Consider the following 14491-nt stretch of genomic DNA (forward strand, 5'->3'; position numbering starts at 1 on the left):
GTAATTTAATTAGAAATCTAATTTAACACCATTTGTAGTCAGAAAGCAAGGCTTTATATTTTTCAGTCCTTTGAAATTTATTGCGATGTGTTTTAGAGCCCACCATATAATATATGTGCAGTTAAGAAATGTATATTATGATTCTGATAGGTGTTGTTTTCTATAAATATAAATTAGGTACAGGATGTTGACAGTGTTTTTCAAATATTCTTTATCATAAATAGCATTTCTTTCATTGTTCTATCAATTACTGAGAGGAGGATATTAAAACTTCCAATGCAATTATGGACTTGTCTGTTTCTTTAGTTCTATTTTCGCTTCATGAATTTGAATCTTTGTTATTAGGTTCACATACTCTGTTTTAGGTACATTAGTATGTCTATAATAATTTGACTTTTTATCATTATGAAATGCCTCTACTTCTGATTATACTCCTTAATTTGCCTGATAATAATATAACCATGTTGACTTTCATGTGCTTACCGTATTTATGGTGTATATAGATATAGAAATGGATATATATGTGCTCTTTTACATTCAATCTATATCTTGTATTTAAAATGTTTCTTGTTTTCTGAACTTTGATGATTTGAATGTAATATGCCTGTGTGTGCGTATGTTTGTTTTTTGAGGTTTTTTTTTTTTTTTTTTTTCTTCTGGTTGGGAGTGGGTGGTATTTATCTTGCTTGCTTGGTGCTAACTTCCTGAATTTGCAGTCTGGTGTCTGTCACTAATTTTAGAAAGTTTTTGGTCATTGTTACTTTAAATGTTTCTTTTTCTCTTTATGGCATTCCAATTTCATATATGTTATATCTTTCAGTATTGTCTCACAATTTTGGGATGCCCTGTACTATTTTGTTTTCTATTCTTGTTTCTCTTTGCATTTCGGTTGGGAGTTTTCTATTGTTTTATTTTCAAGTGCACTGATTCTTTCCTTGGCCATGTCCAGTTTTTTGGTGAGTTCATTGAAAGCATACTTTAATTCTGTGTCTGTGTTTTTCTATTTCTAGCATTTCCTCTTGACTCTTTCTTACAGCTTCCTTCTCCCTGCTTACATTACCCATCTGTTCTTGCTTGTTATACATTTGTGGCATTAGAGCCCTTAACATATTAATCACAGTTATTTTAAATTCCCTGTTTGATGATTCCAATATCTGTTTCTTATCTCAGTGTGGTTCTGATGAAACTCTGTTTTCTTTCTCCAGAGTGTGTTTTTACTTCTCTTTTGGCATGACTTGTAAATGTTGTTGAACACCAGGTATGTTGCATTAGGCTACTCTTTCCCTTCCCTGCCTGGGTCACCTGGAAGATGTCTCTTCGATTATCACTGTGAGAAGCTGATGGAAATCCTGGAAATCTCACTGTGAGAAGCTGGTGGAAACAGTCAATATGCCCTTAGTGTGAGGATTTATGTTAATCTGACTAAAAGTTAGCCCGTGTTTAATGTTGGATACAGCAGTAGGTACCCAAGCGTTATTGTGTTTTTCCCTGTTATCTTTGGGCTTCCCTATTACTCTTCTTCAGAAAGTCTATGTTTTGCATCTTATTCAGCTGTAATGCACTGTCATTACACTGGATCCCTGTTGGCATAATGCTCAAATGTAAAGGGAAGGGGACAATTTTGTAATCTTCTCATTAATCTGCTGTTTAGTGGGTCTGTATCTCCAAGGTATGATCTTCACAAGTGTTTCTGAAATAGCGTAGCTTTTATTCCCCTTCCTTCTACTCCTGTTCTAGTGCAGAATTTTCAGTCTGTTTCCTCAAGACCCTGAACTCTGTTGACCATGTTTCCCCCAACTCCCTTTGGTGAGACAGGAAGTCTAGTGACTGGAATAGGGAGGAAAAATTCTCTTCTAAAGTTTGAAGTTTGCACTGTGGCTAAGTCCTTTGCCTAAAAGATTAGGGGAAATATTGTGACGATTGTACCCAAGGGCTACTCTTGCCCTTCCATGACAGTAAACAGGGGGGATTTCTTGTGGATTGTCAAAGTGAGAAACTGGTGGAAATCATGGAGAGGAAATTTAGGAAAGTTTGTCCCCCATTCCACCCCAAGACTTTGTCTTCTAGGAGTTTCTTACTCTCTAACTAGTCCATAATAAGCCTCCTACAATGTATCCCAATTCCCAGTGTTTCTGCCAGTTTCTGGCTTCAGTAGTTTCTGCTTCAGGTAGGCAGATCGCGCTGTATCTTTTCAGATGTGCCTGATTTTCTGGATTGAAGGACGGTGGTTTGCCCTATGATCTCCAATTTTATTATGGATCCAAAAAAGTCCCTGATTTTCAGTTTTTCTAACTTTTTCTGGTTTTAAGTATAGGAGTGGCTCTTTACATGTCAGAACTGAAACCAGAAGTCTACAGTATTTCTTGTATGTAAAATATAGGTGTTTTTGTTATTTTTCATCTAATCTGATAATCTCTGCCTTTATTTAGAGTGTTTGGTCCATTTACATTTAGTTTCATAATGGATATGTTCATATTTAAGTCTACTATCTTGGTATTTGTTTTACATTTGTTCTGTCTATTCTTTGTTTCTCTATTCTTCCTTTCCTGACTTCTTTTCAGAGTCAGGCATTTTTTAGCATTGCATTTTATTGTAGGGAATCCCCAAGATAACAGGGGAGAATACAATAATACTTGGGTACCTACTGCTATATCCCTCTATTGGATTATTAGCTATACTTTTCTATTTTATATTTTAGTCATTGTTATAAAGTATAAAATGTCTATGTCATCATAATCTACCTTTAAATAATATTATGTGACTTCATGGCAAATGGATAAGCCTTTCAATAGTATTGTTTCTTTTACCCTTTCCTCCCTTTTTGCTCCTGTCATATATTACACCATTCCACATGCAGAAACCTCACAATTCATTTTATTATTTTGTTCTAAATGGTTATTAGTCTTTTAAAATATATATATTTATGTATGTGGGCTCCGTGCTTTCTGTAGCTGTTGATTTAGACTTTTATAGAAATTTCTCTCAGATATTTTGTCCCAACTCCATTCTTCAGTCAGGTGTTGCTTTGTCCTAGGGGAAGGCCCTACATGCTTCAAGGAGGTCCTCTCAGTTTCTTTACCTTTCTAACTCAGTCTTTGGCGAACTACTCCTGAATTTGTTTAGTGTGCCTGTGTCTCCAAGCTATGATCTTCAGAAGTGTTTCTGAAGTAGCATGCATTTTGTTCCCCTTTCCTTCTACTCCTGTTCTAGTGCAGAGTTTTTAGTCTATTTCCTCAAAACCCTGAACTCTGTTGATCATATTTCCCCCAACTCCCTTTGGTGAGACAGGAAGTCTAGTGATTGGAGTCTATGAAGAGAATTGGTAGGTGAATACAAGTTGCCCTGTGGCTGGGGCTCTTTGGGATTCTAATTCATCATATTAGCTCACATGTAGCCATTAAAAGTTTGATACACATTTGTCTGGTTTATTCTTTCCTCAATCAATTATTTCTTCTTGTTCTTCACCAGGAATACACACAGTGGTGATATGTTTTCTTATAGAAAGGGCTTGTTACTGTCTGGATATTAGCTCATTTAGATTTCTTTGCATTCTTAACTCTCTGCACTTTTTTATTGTTGGGTGGTTTATTCAGCTTATTTCCAGTTTTAGAGTTTGCCCAACATTATTACTTTCAAAATTCTAACTGGAAGTAGAAGTCCTCCTATTGTTGTATAAAACATCTCCCGCCTACTTGACAGGTGCCATCAGCCAATTTGTAGATAACTTATTGCATATGCAAATAAAAGCATTTTACAACTAATCTTCTCTTTATAGACATTTATGCAGAATAACTACATTTAAAGCATGGATGAGGAATTCAGGGCTATAGAAAGATCTTATCAATCTATCTCAGAGCTACTGTTGTGGTAGCAGCAGGGGTTCATCACAGGTCATTCAAGTTGTTCGGCTTGACCAATGAAGAATATGGCTTGTTTTACTGAATTAATCATAGGTCCTGAGGCTTCTGGTGTCATCAGGCTCAAGAAGAACTGTATGAACACCGAATTGTGAGTAGCAAGGGAGAAGTGAACACATTAGTATCTGCAGGGATGTGAACAGAAATAAAGGTCAGAATAATATCTGTTTAGAATTTCTAAATGTCTAGGTCCTTCTGTGGTGCCCACCACTTTTGGGGTAGAAAATAACAAACCCTAATAATGAACACTTTCTAGTCTTAAATATGCACAGCATGATCATGGCCATTCAACCCAGTCATGGAATATAATCATTGGATGATTATATTTTGTATAGATGCTGCTTCTACATACTTTCCCCTCAAGAACCTCTGTTGCTTAGTGCTGAGGAGCTCTCCTGATCTTCACACTCCTTCACATGGAAAAAGTGTGTGTGTGAGATTGTGTTTATTGAGGGGGATGGAAGCTTATATATTTTTTAAAAACGAACTTTATTTTTAAAGCAGTTTAGGGGCTGGGTGCAGTGGCTCATGCCTCTAATCCTAGCAATTTGGGAGGCTGAGGTGGGAGGATTGCTTGAGGCCAGGAATTGGAGGCCAGCCTGGGCTACTTAGTGAGACCCTGTCTTTACAGAAAAATGATAAAAATTAGCTGGGGCATGGTGGCATGTGCCTGTAGTCCTACCTACTCAACAGGGTGAGACAGGAGGATGGCTTAAACCCAGGAGTTCATGGCTGCATTCAGTTATGATCGTGCCACTGCAGTCTAGTCTGGGCAACAGAGCAAGACCCAGTCTCTAAATGTAATGAGAATAATATAAATAAGGTAAATAAATCAGTTTTGGATTTACATAAAAATTATGAAGATAGTATGGAGTGTTTGCATATATCCCAAACCTAGTTACCCCTGTTATTAGTATCTTACATTAGTATGCTATAGTTGTTACAGTGAAAAGAGTTGTAGTTAAGCCCATGCTTTAATCAGATTTTCTTAGTTTTTATCTAATGGAAGGATCCCGTTCTAGGATCCCCAACCAGGACACCACATCACGCTTAGCTGTCTATAACTCTTGGTTGTGACAGTTTCTTAAACTTTCCTTGTTTTTCATAATCTTGATAATTTTGAGAAGTGTTGGTCATGTATGTTTCAGAATGTTCCTCTATTGAGATATGTCTGATGTTTTTTAACAGGTTATAGGTTTTTGGAAGGAAGATCATAGAAGCAAAGTGCCCTTCTCATCTCATCAAACCAAGGACATACAATATCAATTTGACTTAGTACTATTGATGTTGACCTTGATCACCTGGAGGAGAAAGCATTTGTCAGGTTTCTCCACTATGAAGTTACTCTTCTTATTTCTCACTTTAAATTCTGTACTCTTTTGAAGAAAGTCCATATGTGAAGCTCACACTTAAGGAGTCAATAGTTTCACGTTTCCTCCTGAGATTTGTCCTCCCTTCCCATCTTATTTATTCAATCAATTATTTTTATCAGTATGATCATTGATATATATTTAAACTTTGAGTTACATCTAATATCATTTTATATATTTTCTTGTTCAAATTGTTCTCACTATGGTCATTGCAAGTTGTTTCACTTGCTTTTTGTGTTCCCCTTTTTCCTTTCTTTTCTGCACTTTCTTATTTTCTGGAGCAGAATACTGCAGACTCCTCTTCTGTATTTCTGTCACTTGCTTTATGTGTTCCCTTTTTTTCTTTCTTTCTGTATTTCCTACCTCATTCCCAATGTTAGCCACTTTTTTGTCCAAGAAGCCCTGGTTATTTTTCATGGAGAATGATATCAGAAACCAATATCTGGGTGCAAAGTGAGTTGTTTATCCCTACTGAGGTGTGACATTTCTTCTAGGCCCTCTCAGCTGACAGAGCAAGGAAATATTTGTGTATATACTAACTCTTGTATATACAAATATCTTTATATATGTATGTATTTGGAACTGTCTCTTTATAAGTTAAATATGAATGTCTGTTGATGTCTTCAACTGTAACCCACTACCACATCAATTGCTCTGGTCTCATCACATTGCTTATCTGTAAATTCTCACTCCGAAAGTGAGAAGCCTGGATCCCCTCTATTCACCATCCTTTAACTTAATTGTTCAATTCTATATTGAGTTGTGTTTTATGGCCCACCATAGAATATATGTACACATATATAAGTTAGCAACTCTGATACTATAGCAGTATTAGAATTGTATTAGTATTAGTATACCTATACTAATACTATTATACTAGTAGTATCCTATACTAATCCTATTATACTATACTAATAGTATACCTATACTAATTCTACTATACTATTAGTATTATTTGTATACAATACATATTATCGTAGCAGTATTATAATTTTATTAGTATTAGTATACCTATACTAATCCTATTATACTATTAGTATTAAACATATACTATTAGTATACTATGTAAGTATACCTATATACCTAGTATACAATAGTATACCTATATATTAGTATATCTAAACTAGTAATATTATACTATTAGTATAGTATAGTATACTAATAGTATATTATAATACTAATAGTATAATAGCATTAGTATAGGTATACCAATACTAATACAATTATATACAATTACATAGTATTAGTATACTAGCAATATTAGTATGTTAGTACTATTAGTATGCTAGACTATATATATTAGTTCTAATAGTAGATATTAGTATGCTAATTCTAATGGTGTTAGTATATTGTTAGTATACTATAGCAGTATTAGAGTTGGTAAACTACACCTGTACATATATTATATGGTGGGGCACAAAACACAAACATATCTCGATATATTTAAAGGATTAAAGCATACAAAATTTTTTTCTTGTCCTCAATGATATTAAATTAGAGATCAGTAAGAGTAACATATTAAGTGAGTTCCAAAATATTTAGAAATTAACCTGAATACCTCTTATATTAATGAGAAAAATCACATGAAAGATTAGAAAATATTTCTCACTGAATAATAAAGGAATACAACATAACTAAAATGAAGAAGAAAGAAAGGAAACAAAAGAAAGGAAAGAAGAAAGAAAGGAAAGAAGAAAGAAAAGAAAGAAAGAAAGAAAAAGAAAGAGAAAGAAAGAAAGAAGAGAGATGAAGAGAAGAAGGAAGAAGAAGAGGAAGGAAGGAAGGAAGGAAGGAAGAAAGGAAGGAAGGAAAGAAGGAAGGAAAGAAGGAAAGAAGGAAGGAAGGAGGGAAGGAAGGAAGGAAGAAAGGAAGGAAGGAAGGAATGAAGGAAGGAAGGAAGGAAAGAAGGAAGGAAATTGCCATTTTTGTAGCTTATTTCTGTGCTGCAGCACTCTTTCAAAACTTAGCCAGGCAGCCAGTTTACAACTCTATCTTAGCTTTCACTTCCTGTTTGCGCTGACTATAGATGAACCAGAGACCAAAATTTAGGGTTTTCTAAGGCCTTTCTGAGTATGAATTCTGCCCTGAGCATGCACATATGCATGGCTTTCCAAATAGCCTTGCCCTATTGGATGTCACAATTTCCCTCAAAAATACTCCCCCCAGCTTTTCCTCTTAGGCTTTTGATACATTTTATTTTATTTTATTTTTTTCTGCCTTAAATATAATATTTTGCCCCAGATGGCAGCAAGTTGTTTATGTGCTTTACAATGTTTTTGAGAAATGATGGGTGATTCTGTTTTGAGTAATTCTGAGTAAGAGAAAATAAAGACATGTTACTTGTGTTGGGCCTTCAGGCCACTTTTAAATAGGTCAAAACAGACAAACACAATTCTTTAAAAACAAATTCTGATCTACTCTTTCTATAAACAGAGAACAGTGTTCCATATTTGGACTACGGGATGCCATCTTCAAGATCAGCTCTGAATTGAGTAGGGGAGTGTAATAAGGACTAGTAAAAATGCTGTCAAGTTTTCTTATTACTTTACAGTTGCCTTTTGCTTCTTTCAGCATTCACTTGATTGCTGTAAAGCTTTGACTATTCTTTAGCGTTTTGACAATATTGATTCCGACCGTTTTACTTAATTTTTTGATGTTTCTGTGGATGAATGGGACTGTGGAGTTACTTTTGCCATCATTTTTGCTGTTAGTACTCTATATCTTTTTTGGCCAGGTGGCTTTGTAATTTTTTTGCCCACTTTCAAATTAGGATGTTTGCATTCTTATGGTTGAGGTTTCAGTTTTTTGTTTATTTGGAATATAAGTCTTTTATCAGATATGTCTTTTGCAACCATTTTCTCCCAGGTTTCAGCCTGTTTTTTTATTCTCTCCACTGTCTCTTTCACGGAGAAGACATTTTTTATTTACTTGAAGTTCAACTTATCAATATTTTCTTTGTGAATCATGCTTTTAGCTGTATTTATATAAAAATGTATTGGCAAACCCAGGTCACCCAGATTCTCTCGAAGCTTTATCGCTTTCCATTTTACATTTAGGTGTAAGGTACATTTTGAGTTAATTTTTGTAAAGGGTGTCGGGTCTGTGTCTAGATTCTTTTCTTTGCATATTATAGGTCCACTTATACTGGAAACTTCTGTTGAATTGCCTTTTTTAGGGGCACTGTCTAGCATCAGTTTATATTTATGTGAGTCGTATTGCTGGACTTTCTATTTCATTCCATCATTCCATCATATATGCTCTTGATTACCACAGCTTTATAGCAAATCATGAAATCAGGTAACGTGAGGTTTTCAAATTTGTTCTTAATATTGTGCTGGATCTTCTAGATTTTTTTTCTCCCTTTAATTTTAGAATCAATTTTTCAAAAACTACAAATAACTTACTGGGAATTTGACAAGGATTGTGTTAAATCTATAGCCCAAGATGTAAAAAATTAGTATTTTAACAATATTGAGTCTTCCAATCCATAAATACAAAATATATCTGCATTTATTTATTGTTAAATTTATTTTATCCGGATTTTATGGTTTTCTATATATAGATTCTATATATATTTTAATGAATGTGCATGTATTTTATTTTTTTGGAATGCTTATTGTAAATTGTGCCTTTAAAAAAAATTAATCTCAAGTTCCAAATAGTCACTGCTGGTTTATATGAAAGCAATTGCATTTGTATGTTGAACTTGTATCTTGTGACCATGCTGTATAAACTTATTATTTCCTGAAGTTTTTTGGTTTGTTTATTTTGGGGGGATTTTCTTCATAGACAATCATGTTATCTGCTAAGTGAAACAGTTTTTCTTTTTCTTCCTCTCAGTCTGTATAACTTTTATTTTTTCCTGTTAGCTTTTTATTTTTTAACTGTATAGCTCCCACTATACAGTTGAATAAGACCGGTGAGAGAGGATATATTTACGTTGTCCATGATCTTCAGAGAAGACCATTCGGATTCTCACCATTAAATATAACATTAGTTTTAGGGTTTTTGTATATATTTATCAAGTTGAAAAAGTTCTATTTTTATTTGCTAAGATATTTTATGATAAATAAATTGGATTTTTTCTTTTTTTTTTCCCCCTCTTTGAGACGAAGTCTCGCTCTGTCACCCAGGCCGGAGTGCAGTGGCACGATCTCGGCTCACTGCAAGCTCCGCCTCCTGGGTTCACGCCATTCTCCTGCCTCAGCCTCCTGAGTAGCTGGGACTACAGGCACCCGCCACCACGCCCGGCTAATTTTTTGTATTTTTAGTAGAGACGGGGTTTCACCAGGGTCTCAATCTCCTAACCTCATGATCTGCCCACCTCGACCTCCCAAAGTGCTGGGATTACAGGCGTGAGCCACCGGGCCTGCTGGATTTTTTCAAATGATTTTTCTCTACCAATTTTTTCTTCTTGAGCCTATTGATATGGTGGACTGTAGTGATTTTGTAGTTGAACTAGCTGTGTATATCTGGACTAAATCTGTTATAACTGTGGTGTACAATTCTTTTATAGATTGCTGGATAAGATTTGCTAATATTGTATTGAGGGTTTTGCACCTATCTGTTATTAAAACAGATACTGGTATGCAATTTTCCTCCTGTTAAATGTTTATCTAGTTCTGTTATTTTGGTGATGGTAGCCCCATAGAATGAGTTAGAAGTGTTCCCTCTGATCCTCTGGAAGATATGTTGGTAAATTGCTATCATTTATTTATTAAAGAGAATTTACTGGTAGATTTTACCAGTGAAATTATCTGGGTCTACTGCTTTTTTTTTTTTTTTTTTTCCTTAGGTTATTAATTATTTAACTTCTTTAATAATATAGGCCAATTATTTAATTTCCTTAATTTTATTTAATGATGTAGGCCAATTATTTAATATTTTTAATGATAGTGGTCACTTAGGTTACTTATTTCTCTTTGTGTTTATCTGAGTAGTTCGCATCTTTTTAAAAAGTGGTCTATTTTGCCGAAGTTACAAAATTTGTGGGCATAGAGGTGTTTATAGTATTTTTTATTATTCTTTTAATATTCAGGTGGTACATTGTGGCGATCTCTTTTTCTCTCTGTAGTCAACAATTTGTGTCTTCTCGCTCTTACTTTTGGTTGGCCTACCTGGCTAGAAATTTGTCAATGTTATTGATCATTCAAAGAACTAGCTTTTTTGTGTGTGTGTGGGATTTACCCTATTGATTTTTTAGTTTACAATTTTATTGAATTCTGATGAAGTTTATATTATTTCTTTTTGTTTCTATTTGCTTTAGGCTAATATTGCCCTTTCTTTGCTAGTCTTCTCAAGCATAAGTTTAGGTTATTAATTTAAGATGTACCATATGTTCTAATATACATACTTTAATTTCTGTCAAAGTAATGCTATTACGCACACATTTTAATAAGTTGTACTTTTATTTTCATTTAGTTCAACGCATTTTAAAATATCACTTGAGACTTATTTGACCAAAACATTACTTACAAAAATATTGTTTAATTTCCAATATTTGAGAATTTTTAAGCGATTGTTTGTTATTGATTTCTAGTTTGATTCTACTGTGGTTCGAGAATATACTTTGTATAAATTTCTATTCATTGATGAGTGCTTTATATGAGCTTGAGAAGAATATATTCTGTTGTTGGATGGAGTATTCTGTAAATGTTAACTGGATTGAGTTAACTGACAGTGTTGTTTAGGTAAACCGTATATTTACTAATTTTCTGTCTGCTCTATCTATCTACCTGTTACTTACAGAGGAGTAAAGAGGTATCCAAATAAAATATTGGATTAATCTATTTCTTTTGGCAGTTAATCAGTTTTTGCTTCACGTGTTGATACTCTGTTGTTAGGTACAAATACATTAAAGATTGTTCAGTGTCCTCTTGAGGAAATAACCTTTTTATTTTTATGTAATGCCCTTCTTTATTCTTGATTCTTTTGCTTGTTGTAAAGTCTGCTTTGTCTGAAATCAATATAGGCCCTTTTAAAATTAGTGTTAGCATGGTGTATTTTTTGGCATCTCGTTTCTTCTAACATATTTGAGTTTTTATATTTAAGTGAATTTTTCATAAACCTCATGGTGTTGTTTTTCTTTTTCCCCTCTAATCTGATTATTTCTATCTTTTAATTAGTATATTTAGACAATTCACACTCAAAGTGATTATTTTTATGTTGGATCCTTATCTGCCATATTTGTAACTATTTCTTTATGTGGTGTTTTTTCTTTGTTGCTTTTTTCTAATCTTTTTTCCGCTTCTCTGGCTATAATTGAGCATTTCATTTTCTCTCATATCCCGTATCAATTACATTTCTTTATAAATTTTGGTAGTGGTTACGCTAGAATTTGTCATATACATGTTTAACTAATCTAAGTCCACTTTCAAGTAATACTATACCACTTCACGAATGGTGCAGATAACTTAGAGTATTCCCAATTCCTCCCTCCCATCGTTTATATCATTGCTGTCATTCATTTTACTAATCTATATGCTATAATTCAGTGCATGGCTACTATTATAATTGTCAAAAAATATATCAGTGAAGATTGAAAAAAGTAAAAGATTGCATTTTACTTTTCCTTATTCTTTCTCCAAGGCTTTTTCTTAAAATTATGGATTGGAATATCGTTTTCCTTCTCTCCAAATAACTTCTTGTTCTTACATTTCTTGTAGGTCAGGTGTGTTGGCAATGAATTCCCTTAGTTTTTGTGGAATCCTTAATTTTTGTTTGTCTAAGAGGATCCTTAGAGAATTTGTTGATCATTTGTATTTTTCCTTCAGTTTAAATAATTTTACTGCATATAGAAAGCTAAATTGATAGCTTATTTCTTTCAGCAATTTAAATATTTCACTTCACTCTTCTTGTTTGCTTTCTAACAGGAAGTCTACTAGAATTCTTTTTATTTCTTTTTTAAAAAAATTTATTTCAAAAGTTTTTGAGGAACAGGTAGTTTTAGTTATATGGATAAGTTCTTTAATGGCAATTTCTGAGATTTTGGTGCACCTGTCACCCAAGGAGTGTACACTGTACCTAATGTGTAGTCTCCCATCCCATCCCTCACCCCCATCCCATCCTTCTTCCTCAGTCCCCAAAGTCCATTATGTCATTCCTATGCCTTTGCAGTCTCATAGCTTAGTTACCAATGTAAGTGAGAATGTGCTGTATTTGGTTTCCCATTCCTGAGTTACTTCACTTGGAATAATGGTTTCCAATTCCATCCAAGTTGCTGCAAATGTCATTATTTCATTTTTTTTAATGGCTGAGTTGTATTCCATGGTGTATATATACTATATTTTCTTTATCCACTCATTGGTCAATGGACATTTAGGTTGGCTCTGTATTTTTGCAATTGTGAATTGTGCTGCTATTAACATGCATGTGCAAGTATCCTTTTCATATAATAACTTACTTTTCCTTTAGGTGGATACCTCAATGCTGGTATTTCTGGGTTCAAATTGAAGTTCTACTTTAAATTCTTTAAGGAGCCTCCATACTGTTTTTTATAGTGGTTTTACTAGTTTGCATTCCCACCAGCAGTGTAAAAGTGTTCCCTTTTCACCATATCCATGCCAACATCTATTATTTTTTTATTTTTAAATTTTTAAATTATGGCCATTCTTGCAGGAGTAAGGTGATATCTCATTATGGTTTTAATTTCAATTCCCTGATAATGAGTGATGCTGAAAATGTTTTCATATATTTGTTGGCCATTTGTGCATCTTCTTTGGAGAATTGTCATGTCCTTTGCCCACTTTTTGATGGGGTTATTAGCTTTTTTCTTGCTTATTTGTTTGAGTTCCTTGTAGATTCTGCGTATTAGTCCTTTGTATGAGAGACAGTTTGAAAATATTTTCTCCCACTCTGTGGGTTGTCTTTTTACTCTGCTGATTATTTCTTTTGCTATGCAGAAGCTTTTTAATCATGTTCCTTTTATTTATTTTTCTTATTGTTGCATTTGCTTTTGGATTCTTTGTCATGAAGTCTTTGCCTGAGCCAATGTCTAGAAGAGTTTTTTTAATATTCTTATAGTATTTTTATGGTTTCAGATATTAGATTTAAGTCCTTGATTTATCTTGAGTTGATTTTTGTGTAAGGTAAGAGATGAGTATCCAGCATGTGGCTTGCCAATTATCCCTGCACCATTTGTTGAGTAGGGTGTCATTTACCCATTTTATGTTTTTGTATGCTTTGTCAAATGTCAGTTGGCTATAAGTATTTGGCTTTAATTCTGGGTTCTCTATTTTGTTCCACTGGACTGCAAGCATATTTTTATACTAGTACAATTTGTTAGTGTCATCTGTAATTCCTTTCAGCGGTGTTTTGTAGTTTTTCTTGTAGAGATCTTTCACCTCCTTGGTTAAGTATATTCCTTAGTTTTATTTATTATTATTATTTTTTTATTATTTTTTTTTTTCAGCTGTTGCAAAAGAGACTGAGTTCTTTTCTTTTATTATTTTATTTGAGATGGAGAATTGCTGTGTCACCCAGGCTGGAGTGCAGTGGCATAATCTCGGCTCACTGCAACCTCAACCTCTGGGATTCAAGCAATTCTCCTGCCTGAGCCACCAAGTAGCTGGGATTAAAGGCTTACACTAACACACCCTGCTAATTTTTATATTTTAGTAGAGACAGGGTTTCAGCATGTTGGCCAGACTGTTCTTGAACTCCTGACCTCAAGTGATCCGCTCGCCTCGGCCTTCCAAAGTGCTGGGATTACAGGAGTGAGCCACTGTGCCTGGCTAGAACTGAGTTCTTGATTTGATTCCCAGCTTGGTCATTGTTAGTATACAGCAGAAGCTCCTGATTTGTGTGCATTGATTTTTGTGTCCAGAAACTTTACTGGATTCATTTATCAGATTTAGGAGCTTTTTGCATGAGACTTTAGTGCTTTCTGGTATACAATTCTATCACCAGTGAAGAGTTACAGTTTGATTTCCTCTTTTACAATTTGGATACCCTTATTTCTTTTTCTTGTCTGATTGCTCTGGTCAGGACTTCCAGTACTATGTTGAATAGAAGAAGTGACAGTGGACATCTTTGTCTTGTTTCAGTTTTCAGGAGGAATTCTGTCAACTCTTCTCCATTTAGTATGATATTGGCAGTGGGTTTGTCATATATGGCTTGTATTATTTTGAGGTATGTTTCTTCAATGTCAGTTTTGCTGAGGGTTTTATTACAAAGAGATGCTGGATTTTGTCCAGTGCATTTTTC

This window comes from Theropithecus gelada, chromosome 11, assembly GCF_003255815.1.
Source record: "Theropithecus gelada isolate Dixy chromosome 11, Tgel_1.0, whole genome shotgun sequence".
Classification (NCBI taxonomy): domain Eukaryota; kingdom Metazoa; phylum Chordata; class Mammalia; order Primates; family Cercopithecidae; genus Theropithecus; species Theropithecus gelada.